Raw genomic sequence first — 13664 nt, 5'->3', positions numbered from 1 at the left:
AAGTGTTTGAACCCTAAACCTGTCCCATCTGTGACTGAATAGCTTCTCGTTTTTTTACAACATTTTGAAAGAAGATACATGTGAAACAGTTTCTTTGTTTCAGTTCTTTTATTGTTTCCCTCTGCGTTCTCTGAAAGAATCTGCATGGCCTCAATTTATTGCGGGATAACGCATAATGACGGTTAATGTGTTCTGAATTTCAGTGACAATTACCGCTGTTATGCTGTCAATTATGCATCTAAACATTATACTGTGGACTGACGCCTGGATTTATACAGCTGCCACCTGCCCCAAGATTTTTAAAGAGTAATTATTTTCAGACGTCTGTGGTACAGCAATCCCATAAGTGGACTCTTTCAAGAAGGTTTCTGGAAAGAATTCTGACTTTGCCAAGAAGTCTCATCTGTAGTTCTCATTCATGTGGATGGTATCTTTTCTGGCTATCATTGCTTCTTGCGGAATTTTAAATGGGCTACTTCAGGCCAACATTTGGTTTGCTTCTTTAAAAGAACATTTTTCTGAGCTAAATTCTGCTTGGTTTGACTATAGTACTTGTGTGTGCCATCACACCAATTTAATTTCAGTGTCATTCCAGCTATTTCCACTCAAAAGTGTTTCCAAATTTTCAACAAAATATGCCGAAAAAAAATCCTATATCACTCATTTAGGATGCAGTCTGATAATCCGGGTTATGTGAGTCTCTCCTCCGGTAAACCGGTGTTCCAGCATCATCCCGGTGTTGTATGATCCCTCAGAGTAGATACACCTTTGCTCTGAGTTTTCGGGGGAACGGTGTCAAACTTTTGAAGCTCTCATAAAAATAATGGGCGGATCTTTCCAAGACTAGTGATTTCCCCGTGTTCATTTCTTTTTCCTCACGGGTCAGGTTCAGTCCACACGTCCAACCCTCCAAAAGACTTGAGCTCTTCAGGGAACAAACCGGTTTTCTTTTTTTTTTTTCACGAGAGCCCGTTTACCTTCAGTCTGAGAGGCTACTGGGCGGAGGGACTGAGGAGTTTGTTCACGACGAGAACCAATTGATTTTTTTTTTCGCTCATGGCAGTGCAGAAATAAATAAAAATAATCTGGATTGTGGAAAAGGAACGAATTTGAAAATAAGACACAGTTGAGGGCGCCGGTCATGGATAAGGATAAGGAAAGGTGGTCCACGAGATGGAAAACGAAAAACTGGCTCAGGAACTCCGCTTTAAGTGCAATCTTCAGTCTGACTTTTGTCCTACAGGCAACACATGTGAGAGCAGGTAAGGAAAAGGTTGAGGAGCATCGTCACGAACCTTCCAGTGATTCCAGCCTTCAGTATAAACCTGTATATAGTTATATATAATACTTAAAATGTGTAGTGAATTTCACTGTCAGAATATTATAAAATTAGCATGTATATAATGTAAAATTTATTGGCTGCATCTCAAAACCTAGTGAGCTTCCTACCTAGACAGCATTTATGGCCATTATAGGCTCGTTACGAACTACAAGGCATTTCTAAACCTCAATCTCGATAACGACTATTTTAAATTATATTTAATAATAATGGCCAAAATGCTGCTTGATGAGAAAAAGCTTTGACTAAGCGATATCAGTGGCGTATGTTCTGGCTGTTAATAATGCCATTGTTTCAATATCGACGTACCCAGCGATTTGAAAATAGGCCTATATGATTATATTATTTATAGATGTATTCGTGTCTAATAGCTACAAGATGCTGCCTTTGAAATTTAGATCGGAAGAGTCTACCAAGACAGTAGGCTCTTTTAAAGTGTGCTGTTACAAGTAGCTTCATCAGAGTTGGATTAAATGTTGTTAAATTAAATATATGGAAAGATTATATTTGTGTAAATACATTTTAAATACCAGTTACAATATCACCGGTGACCCTGATCTTCAAAGGTTTACATATACAAAACAATTGGCTATTTCCTAAAACAGAGTGGTTCAATAAATAGCAGTAAGGTTCATGCCTGTTATATTTGACCTGTTGATGAGGCAGCATTCATGGTACCTGCACTACCCTGCACACACCAGTGAGGCACTCGAGTGCCCAGAATCAGTTTAGGAAATTGTATTGCTCAGACAGAGAGAGATACCATTTCTCCACACTATCCCAGTCCACACTAAAGACCCATCAACTGTCAGAAAGCTATAGAAGTGCTTTCTGACTTGGGCACATTGTCTACCTTTAAACGTGGACACTTGAGTGTTTTAAAGTGGCCCTATCCATCATTTATACATTTAGTCTTCCTGTACAGGCTACTCTAAGTAAAAGGCAAAATTAGGGCATCTTCTTTCTGACTCACCTGTATGAGGATCACAAATAGTTTTTTGTGTGTGTGTGTGTGTGTTTGTGTGTACTGTCTTTCTAGTAAGCTTTCATATAGCCTGGTCTCTCCTTCTTTAAGCTAATACAAAATATAATAATTACTCTGTAAAATGAGAAAGAGTATATTCCTTTGTTGCTGTTCTGATGGCCATTTCAGATATATAACATACCCCTTTAAAATGGCTGCCTGATAATGTCTTCACCACATTGCACTTCTCTAGGCCAATTGGGAGGTGGGGATATTTTGAAAGTGAGTTTCCACATTTTTGGTTTAATACGAATCTTGACCACAAATAAATTCCATGCATGAAAGCTACCTTTTGGCTCTTGTTTTTGGATTGAATTGAAATCTATATAAAATATCTCTTACAGCAGTTCACATGAGATATTGGACCCACCTTCTTGGATATTCAATGATTCAACCAATGAGTATACAAGGGCCTTTTTTTTTTTTTGCAGTTTTTTTTTACGTCATAGAATGGATAGGGCTAATGTCATGTACTTGGATTTTATTGCTTGTTGGATCAGTTTGAATGTTAAGATTTTTCTTTCCTGACCAATTGATATTGCGTCTCTTGTGAATTTGACGGCATTGACATTTCTGCCAGATTTCTTCAAGGTTTGAAGTCATATTAGTGGCTGAATTACGCAGATGATAAATTCTTTTCTGCTCAATACTTTTACCATATTTTATTGTGAAAAATCTACCATGACATTACCCATGACACTGGCTCTCCCAGAGAGAATATCTGGAAAATACAAAGAAGGAAAAAATGTATCCAGTGCTTTTAATTGTGGATATGCATTATGATCAATGTGCTTATTTGCTGCTTTAATGGATTTTGGATGCTGATCTTTTTTTAAAAGCTTCTGTGAGAGGGGGGTCCTGTTCCTGCCAGTTCTCCACATCTGGAATATATGAGGCCTTTAGGTATGCAGTAATGCTGAGAGGCATTCTAAAGAGCACAAAGAGACCTTTAGTTTAGTGTTTAGAAAGGAAAAAAACAGTAGCACTGGATTTTGGAAGAGACTCCTAAGAGTTACAGATTATTACCCTCTCCTTTAAGAGTTTGGGTGCCTTTTATTCTGTTTTTGCATCTCATTTAGAATGACAATGCAGAGGGCTGCTCTTTGTTTTGTCAGTGGGGGTTACGCTGAATGGAAACTCTCAACAGACTGATTTGACAAAACTACATTAAGACCTCACCGCATCAAGCTCACAAACGTGCACACGGATGTAGACACACTGGGCTTTATTGTGTGAAGCTGTTAATGTTATCAAGAAAATGAAGCTGTTCTAGGCAAATACTGCAGATTTTTGGTAACATTTAAAAAATCCGCAAAATGATTTATACACTATACAAAAATGTATACTGTATAATACTGTATAATGTTCATTTGTCCCTCTTAAGGGAAAATTGTTCTGGGCAATACAGATTACTCTAAACATAACACTATTGTTCAAAAGTTTGCGGTCAGTAAGAATTGTTCATGTTATTTACTTATTTATTTATTTATTTTATATATATCATGTTTTATTTTAAATGTTAATTTATTCCTGTGATGGCAAAGCATTTTCAGAAACCAAATCATTTATCACTTCTCTTATGTCTTAAAAAATGCTCAGGATTCTTTAGTCAACAGAAAGAACAACATTTATTTGAAATAGAAGTACTTTGTAACATATATTTTTTATAAATTCTAATTTTAATATTTATCTTTAATGAAATTTACTGACCCCAAGCTTTTGCACATCATTTGCTCTTAAACATAGTCCCTATTTCTTAGTCCCAGAGTAGAATAACAATAAATCTGTGCTTTCAGTACATTAGGACTTGGTTGGTGGTACACTGAGTCAAAGTTATCTGCAGGCTGTATCATGCCGACACCATAATGTGTTCAGCATGTGCACTAACCCTAAAAAAGCACCACCCTTCAACTCCTGGCCACATATGTGGAACAGGAACTACCGGATCAGCACTTCCTTCATGCTCTTACCATATGGTTACAAAAAAATAATAATAATTAAGTCAAATTGATTTATTTTTACATGAACTACTGTAGCAAAATAAGAACTCTCAGTTTTTTTTTCTTTTTTTTTCTGCTCTTGACTTTAAAATATAATTCAGTGCAATTGTGATGACCAGGCGTCTGAGTGACTTTTCCCCACAGTCTATTTTTAACAAATGCAGCTCATCATATTTTATAAAGGTTCTGCTGGTTTTATTGTTCCTTAAGCACAGTGTTAAAGGGCTGATCAAAAGACTTCAGTATAATTCTTCTAAAGTGCTTTCCCAGCCTTCGTTGAGTGGGACAGGGTGGAAAATGAGCCTTTTTGTGATGTCAAAGCATATGAAAATAAATGCCTGGTTTGGATCCAACACTGAGTCCTGAGAGAGAGAGTAATGAGTCTTAGCGACTAGTCATTCTGTTTATATGGTTTATTGTTTTTAGGCCTTTGAAAGGGATACTTCCTGTCTGCAGCCTGACCAGCAGACAAATATGTCCATTTGACCTGACTCAAAAGTTTTTGTAGTCTCTGGTAGCGGGGGAGTCAGAATAGGAGTATTTATGTGCTAGTCATCCATTCAGCCTCTGTTCCTATTCCCTTAAACCTCCTGAGAATCAGAGACTTCACACAACTCAAGGCATCCTTAACCACAACATTCGCAGTGGTGATGACAAACAGATGCGTCTAAAGGACACAAAGTTGTGTACAGATAGTGATGGATGTAAGTTACCCCGCTAAAACTCTTATCTCCCTGAACTTGCGTACATCCTCATTCATCAGTCTCAAGTGAGGCCGGAACTTTTCCTTTTCACGGCATCAAAGACGAAGCCTAAAAGAGTAGAGCAGAGCAATAAATCAGTGTGACATTACAGTGCTGCTCAGAGTCCACTTTACAGTACCAGCCTCTAAATTGCCATATTAATCATATCATAAATCTCTCAGCCTGTTTAAGCATTAGCATAGATTTGTTAAGGGTCATTAGAAATTAGCCATTTGTGGGGTCAGGCTGAGTGAAACAAGAACCTTTCATATATGACATTGGCAACATGATGAAGTGTAGTACCTGACATATTGGTGGAGCTGAGCGTCTTGTAAAGTCTTGGTCATGCTGAGCTGTCATAACAGTAGAAGGGTAGTGACCAGCACCAGTGACTTTAACTCCTGGAATGTTTGGCTTTGTAGATGGATCTGCATGTAGGGGGGTCCGTTATCCCTACTGGAGATTTCTTCAGATCTTTAATGCTATGCTGCTCGGGTTCCTTGTAAAAGTACATTTGCTTCATTGGATGGTCACAGCACACATGCAATGGCATGCAATAAGGTACAATAAAACCAGTCAGAGTTAAGGTTGTTGCGAAATGACACAGTGTGGCACCAACGAGGGGGATTTCATGGGAATTTGTTTCTCCATGTCCATATCAACAATTGGCAAGATGTGGCCCATAAATGTTCTCACTTGCTGAACAATAATTGACTGTAGATATACTCACTCTACACCATTCAAGGCAGGATAAGAACAAATAAGCCCTGTTGCATAAGAGAAAGCGGTCTAATTGAGGTTAACAATACTGACTTCTTGTTTTTTAAACTTGGATAGTGCAATAAAATTACATAATAACCCAACTGTACTTGGAAGCAATTGTGAAGATTAAATAACTGGACATTTATTAAGTTTTTTTTTTTTTCAGACAACTGTAGTTTCATTACTGTTTTCATCTATATGACAAATGAAAGGTATCTTTGGATATTGCTGCTTGATTTTCCCCTCATAGACTTTTCCTCATTTCTAATCTATCTGCTTGCTAACAGAATTATTGTCTTTAGTTAATGGAATGAATGTATGAATGGAAATAACTGAACAAATGTTTTGATTTGATGTAGCAAAGCTATTGAAGCTAAAAAAGTTTGCTTACCGATGAAATTATAAAAATGACAAACGCTTTGATCATAGCAACCGATGTTCTGCTTCACAGCTGAACCCGTGGATGTGCTCAAGGTCTTAGACTTTAAAAGTTCACCAGAAGGAGTGAAGAAAACACAAGGTTTCTGTACCATCCGGAGAGGATCCAAACCAGATGTGGCCTACCGAGTGGACAAACAGGCTCAACTCAGCACTCCAACCAAGCAGCTCTTCCCAGGTATGTAAATTGAGCTAATGTATGCACCCTCATCCCTACTTACTCTTAAATACAGCAAATGTTCTGCTTGGGCAAGGCTGTAAATCACCTATAAATGTTGTGTAATTGGTTTTCTCTTGAAAAGTGACATTTTAAGTTGTTTCTTTCTTCTCTTTGAAATGCATCCAACAGGAAGTACATAATGTAGCTTGACCGTCTCAGTTAAATGCATTTGGACTGTTTACAGTGCTAGAAGTCTGATGCCCAGACCTTGATGAAGGAATTAAAGCCATGTTTATTGTTTCAAGAAAGAGTCCATTAAGAAAGAAAGAAAGCTCTTTGGCTTCTGTTTTGACCTACATAGGCTCATTGGAAAAACGTGCCTCTTCCCACATTTTAGCAAAACTCCAAAAATGTATCTATACATACAATTCACTGCAGTTCCAGCTGAAATAAACTTACTTGCACATAGCCTGGGTTGGTAGCTTTTGACCAGAGCGTTTCGTACTATTTCATCCATGACTAGCTAAACAAAGACTTAGAAAGTTCCACACTGCTGTTAACTGTTGCTGCTGTTAGTCCTGTAACATAAACTAATATGATGTTTGTGGCATCACACATGATGAACTATTACATATTGTTTGAAATAAGGGCTATTTGTCATAGTAATGCTAAATATTCACAAAACCAGTGTGTCATATGTCTCCTGCAAATCCATGGTTAGCACAGTTTTGAGTATAGTTTTTACGAATGGGATGTTGAACTCTCTAATTATTTGCTCTGTCTATAACAACAACATCATTTGCATTTACTAGTTTAGTCCCATTAACTTGGACCTTCTGTTCTGTGTGTGTTGGGTATCTTCCAAATTGGCCAGACTGCAAAGGGTAACTGAAGCACAAAATAGCAGGAGATTAAATTAACCATTTGTTTTCTGTGATTTTTGGCTAAAATAAAATCTGCTCCAAACCTTATGATTTAAGGACTGAAAATTTTAGGAAAATGGTTTGTTAGCAGAAAAAAAAAATCTCCTTCAAGGTTGGAAAAGTGAACAGCACTTCAGAGACAGACAGTTTGAGCTTTAGTTCCACTCCAGTGCTCATACAACCCATTTAATTGTAAATCTGTTATGTCATCTGACACCTTGTAAAGTTAATGTGGCAACAGAAAAGACAAACCGTTTCATACTTCATTAAACCATCCCCTAAAAAATGATGTGGGGACTACTGGGCTGTTGTAAAAGGGCTACTGCATATTACAAGGCTGTTTAGATCACAGTATTGTCCGACCTTCTGTAGTATTGTAGCTCATCAACATCATGGAAAGGAAGACAAGCAAATGAATCATCAATAACAGCTGATGTTTAACCCACAATGCCTTTCCTGTGTCTTCAGGAGGAGTATTCCCTCAGGATTTCTCCATCCTTATGACGATCAAACCAAAGGCGGGAGTACAGTCCTTCCTTTTGTCGGTGTACAACGAGCAGGGCATCCAGCAGCTGGGTGTGGAGGTGGGCCGTGCGCCGGTCTTCCTGTATGAGGATCAGCATGGGAAGCCCGCTCCTGAGGATTACCCCCTTTTCCGTGCCATTAACCTTGCAGATGGAAAGCAAGTTGACGTTATTTGTATATTTTTTTATCTTTGTGAATGTTTTTGGTCTAAACAGATTGAATGTCTGAAGTAGTACAATACAATACATCAATTTCAGAAGTAATCTTATTTTAATGGGCCTTAACATCTTTGTGTGTGTGTTTGTGTGTGTGTTTTGAACAAGCTGTAGTACAGTTTCATCAACTGGCCATTGAAAGTGTTTGGATAAGTTATGCAATTTGCTTATAAATTTTTCCTAGTGACCAGCTTATCTGCTTATTCATTTATTTATCTATATAGAAATAATTAAATTAGGAAAACTGTGAATGTACAGCCATATGTAACCAATTTAGCAAAGCAAACATTTACTTTATAAGAAACGAGAACGGCAGAAAGCTACTGTGCTTTTGATTAGCCACATTGAGGTTTAAATGTTATAAATGTGTATTCTCACAATTCATGTAATGAAAAACGTTTTTTTTTTTTTTTTTTTTTTTTTTTTTTATTATTTGAAAAAACATGGTGTTAAACAAAAACCAGCTTGTGAAATTTTTATAATTGATTCAATATGAGAGGTGGAGCTCAGTAAAATGCCTTTTGAAATGCAAATGGTTTTGAGAGAGAATGCTGTTTGTCTGTTCCATTTAAATTATTTCATTTAGGAACATCCTGTACCAATACAAGGCAGTTGTTTTTCTCACTGTATGAGTTTTGATTATGCAAGGGAAAGTAAACATATATCATTCTCACAAACTTCATGGTTCTTCTCTGTTGTCTTTCCCATACAATTTCCTCCCAAACGATAGGTGGCACCGTGTGGCTATTAGCATCGAAAAGAAGACCGTCACAATGATTGTGGACTGTAAGAAGAAGATCTCTAAACCACTCAGCAGAAGTGACCATGCAATCATTAACACCGATGGCATCACTGTCTTTGGGACCAGAATCCTGGACGAGGAAGTTTTTGAGGCAAGCAAAGCTGTTTTCCAAAAACCCTGGTGGATACAGTCCATTCCACTTATGATTTATACAACAATGTTAGTAGGCCAATGATACACTCTCAGAAAAAATGATACAAGAGGTGTCACTTTACACAATACCCTTTGAGAAGATACATTGTTACCCTTAAAGGATGCATATTAATACCAAATGTGTACATATTAGTGTCTCTTGAAAGTACCACCCCAGTGACAGATTTTGTACCTTTTTTTCTGGGAACTGTTAAGTCACTAGTGCTTACTTAAATTTGGCCACAAAGAATACTCACACTTGTTTTAGTGTGTGTGTGTGTGTGTGTGTGTGTGTGTGTGTCGAGGCCATACGAATGATGCTATGCAGGAAAACTGGCAAATGATTTGATTTACTGCTCAGTCAGATAATGTTTGTCAAGAGTCTTTCATTTCACTTACAAATAATAGGGCATGTCAGTGGGTTTTATTTGCCCATTAGTCACCAAAAGATACTGAATACTTGTTAGAGTTTTTGAACAGAGCATTCCAGTCAATATCTTAACAATTAAACTACTCTACATATTTGGCACATTTTATCCTATATGGAATGCTGTTGAGGCCAGTGGGAATTGCTTATAAATTTGTTGACCTGCTGTGACTTTTGAGAGAATTGGGCTATTTGTGGTTGTTTGCTTTTAAATTAACAGTTTTTATTCCCCTTTTGAAAGAAAAGGCCAAATTGGGGCCAAATTTTTACTTGCTACGAAAAAGCAACTAAATTCTCCCGAGCAATAAAACAGCAGTAGTTTAACCATCTGCATGAAGATACTACTCAGTGGAAGTACAGTATTGTAAGCTGCATACTAAGCAAAATTTTCTAAAGTTTGAAGGATTCCATTCACATTTATCTTTGCTGTACGAAGCAACGCAGCAATCCTGTGTAATTCTGCACGCTCGATTGAGTCTGTCTTTGATGTGAGCTGAAGGAATGTTGTCTAATAAGAACAGCATGCTAAATTTTCGCCTCAGGTTAGAGATGTTGTACAGCACAGGAATCTTTTGAAATTCTTATCCCATTTCTTCCTCTTCTCTGCTAGCCCAAGTGTTAGTCATAGGGTTATGATGAGCCTGCAAAATATATAGCCTGAGAGGTAAATCTGCCATAGTTAATGGGCTCATTTTCAGCAATTGCTTAGCATCTCATCTCTGAATTCTTCCACCCACTGTACGGTTGCTCGCAATGTTGGAAACGATGTCAGATTTTGCTGCCCAGTGGTAAACACAGATGTTTCAATCAAGAGAGCTGATTAAGATGAAAGCAGCTGTCAAAAGCTTTGCTAATAGGTTTAAGCACTGTGAAATGAACTTCTTGTGGTTTTTGCTTTGTTTTTATGTTGAACATAAAAAGTTTGTGTAAAGCAAATTGTAAATGATTTTTTTGCCTATATGCAGATAGATTGCTTAAATGGGTAAATGAGTCCATGTTAATCATAGAAATATAAGTTAGGAAGTTTTATAACCCCCAGGTTTATAACCCAAAACACCTGTAGGTGTTCTGCGGAAATGACTTTTGTGGCTTTTTAGTTTATGTTCTAACCTTTCCTCTAGATGGAGAGAGTATTTGCAGATGCTTATGCTGAATAACATTGAAGTTGTGTTTATTTGTATATGTGTGTGTTTTGGAAGAGAACACAAGGTTACAACCTACACACCAGGGCAGCCAGACAAGAAATACATTCATATTTAACAGCCCAGGGAAGGAATTCTGATGACCGCTGTGATAATTCCAAGAGGAAATTAGTACCTTAGCAAATTCACTCACTTAGGTGTGTGTTTATATATATAAATATATATCTCGCAATATCCGATAATATCGTCTACCTAAGCCCCACCTCCACGATGCCCTGCCCCCGCTGAGACAACATTGCTGACATGTGCCATAAACACACACCAGTTTCAGTTGCAAGCTGAGATATAGGTCTGTCTTCATCCATTTGCAACAAAACATTATAGTTTTGTTGCAAATGAATTAAGAATTTATAGTGCTATATCTCAACTTAATTAAACATAATTATACTGCATACACTGTTTAAAAAATCTGTAGAAATAGCGCACTGTGTGCCCTGTATAAATAGGCTGTGAAGGAATTTGTGTATTTTAAGTTTAACTCCTGTTTGTGTATTTTAATTTTAACTCCTGTTTGTGGTTTTTCATCATTATACAGTTTGTTTAAACTAATATTCAGAAGCACATGCAGTGGTACTATTTGTCTTTTTTTTCTATTTAACTTTTATTAAACCGCAGATCAAAATAGAATAGGCCTTTACAAGGATAAATTATCTTGGAACGCATCTCCAAAATAATCGCACAGTGATGCACGTTGCCATTACAGTAGTCAGTGCCGAATAACAGAACAGGTAAATTATATATTGACTGTTGTTAAAGTGGTTATTTCAAGGTTAGCGAGGGATTTTCTTTTCTTTTGTTCTTTGATTAACATTAATGACTGGCAGCAGCGTCATTAATACACCCTTGTTTTTTGCTCAGCTCTTTGGCAATGGAAGCAGTGTCTCCTCAAAATTTTGGATAACAAAAATGTGTAGTACGAAAATAATTTTTTTAAATATTTTAAAATATAACACTAATATTACTAATTTTCTGAAAGAAAAACTGTCCAACAGCAACACTAGCAGGAAAAGTTACAGTGGGAGCATGCGTATGTCTTGCCTCCCCTGAGTCCATTGAGTTTTAACAGACCTCCAAAGTGTGCAGTGAGTTAGATACTTAGATATAACTACTTTGTCAAAATAAGACTTAAAATGGCCTGATGAGTAATCAGCTTGGTGAAATTTACTACTGACTACTAACTATTAACTACTAAAATAAAAATGGTTTCAATTGTTACTGCCTTCAGTTATCATTTTTGAATTAATGTAAAATGCTTAAAAAACAGTAAGTTGATGAGATTCATACTTAGCTTTAACAAATAGAATATTGATTACATTGTTAATGTAAAAAATATAACGTAGAATAGGTTTTTTTTTCTTTCTTTTTTTTCTGACAGTGTAAGTAATGTTTATTTAACCAGGAAAATGTGACTGGAACCTGAGTTTCCATTTGATAAAAAATAAAAAATAAAAATTAAATTAAAGGACATTGCTTCCTCATTTCAGAGCACCACTGCACACCTCTGATATATACATACTGTATAATATTGAATATAAAGTATAAGGTTAGTTGTCACACTCTGTATTTAGAAATTATCATAGGTGTTTCTGCAAAGTTTTAACTGTTTCATAAACCAATCAAATGTATCAAACAATTCACAACTTGGCTTAAGAAATGTCATTTAAGACATTTAAGAAAAATACCCTTGTCCTGAGAACACAGCTCAACTTTTCAGTTAAAATCTTTAGCATATATTTGACTCTGGTCTGAATTTAAGTCAGTGTAGTTTTATTGTGTTCTGATTTAATTTGCTAACCCAACAGCTATAGCTAAATATTATGATATTGTAAGTTAAGTTCAGAGGACTGAATTTACAGAACAACTCTAATTTTAAGTAGGTTTTGAAACCCACAAAACCACCACTAGAGAAACAAATTTTTGTAAATGGACATTTATTTCCACCTTATAGTCAACTGGGATGCATACCTTGTGACAACTAGAACTATAGTGTAAAGTCATTCAGTCTTATCAGAAAAGTTTTAACATTTTTCCCTAACTATTAAGATATCATTTTAAGAGATCTGATATGCACGTTCACGTTCTTTTGCAAAAGTTCTTTGCAAGGACTGTTTGTGAAGTGGGAAACATATCTTGTAACTCTTGGCCAAGGAAGTAGCCAGGCTTAGCCAGCCCTGTGAGATGTGGCAAGGATTTAGGGATCTCTGGCCAGAAGTCCAGCATGTCATAAGGATTCCAAATTAGTGTTCCTTCAAGGACATGTGTTAGACATTGAGTGGATGGAAAAATCAAGTTGAATAACTCTGATCAAGACATTGTTTAGTAAGTGTGATCATCTTGTCATTGAAATTAAATGTCTTTTTGTCACAGAATAACAAATAGGTTGAGTTTTTATCTCCATCAATTTGTTCATGACATCCTTGAGGGACACCTTTTAGTTTCTCTTTCTGCAGGTTACATTGCTACACCAGTAGGTGGTGATAAATTACTGTTTTTATAAGTGAGTCAATGAATAATTCTAGGGGTGCACGATATATATCGGCCGATGATTAATGCGCATCTCGTCAGTAAAGCAGGTTATCTAATCAGCGGAAAATTCCATCAGGTGCGTGATTTCACATAGAGCAGCTGTTACTACACAGAGCCGTTGTTAACTGACAAGCTGCGCAAATTCAAGCTTATAATGAACGTGGATTTGCCCAGCTTGTATGTAATGTAAATGTATATGTAATGTAAATGTAAGGTGCGCATCGCTCATTATTTTCATGATTGTCAATGCTTAATACTTGTTTGCATTTGTGGAGACACCTATAAATACACAGTTTGTATGCTGGTCGTTCAAGAAGGCTAAATTGAAATTTTTTTAAGATTTGTTTGTGTGTCGTTGGAGATGAGTTACTAGGTCTGAACAAGGAGCATACCTCATGTTGGACCATCTGTGTTTCTAGCCTTTGGAGATTGCTTAGGCAGGTGTG

General features: G+C 36.7%; 1 pseudogene; it reads left to right on the top strand.

Moving 5' to 3' along the window:
- Positions 1-867: 867 nt before the first annotated feature.
- Positions 868-13664, top strand: part of LOC109089636 — a 73193-nt pseudogene continuing 60396 nt past the window's right edge.

Source organism: Cyprinus carpio, chromosome B2 (assembly GCF_018340385.1).
Source record: "Cyprinus carpio isolate SPL01 chromosome B2, ASM1834038v1, whole genome shotgun sequence".
Taxonomy (NCBI): Eukaryota; Metazoa; Chordata; class Actinopteri; order Cypriniformes; family Cyprinidae; genus Cyprinus; species Cyprinus carpio.
Note: the sequence above shows the minus strand (reverse complement) of the source record. Positions and strands in the feature narration are given on the sequence as shown.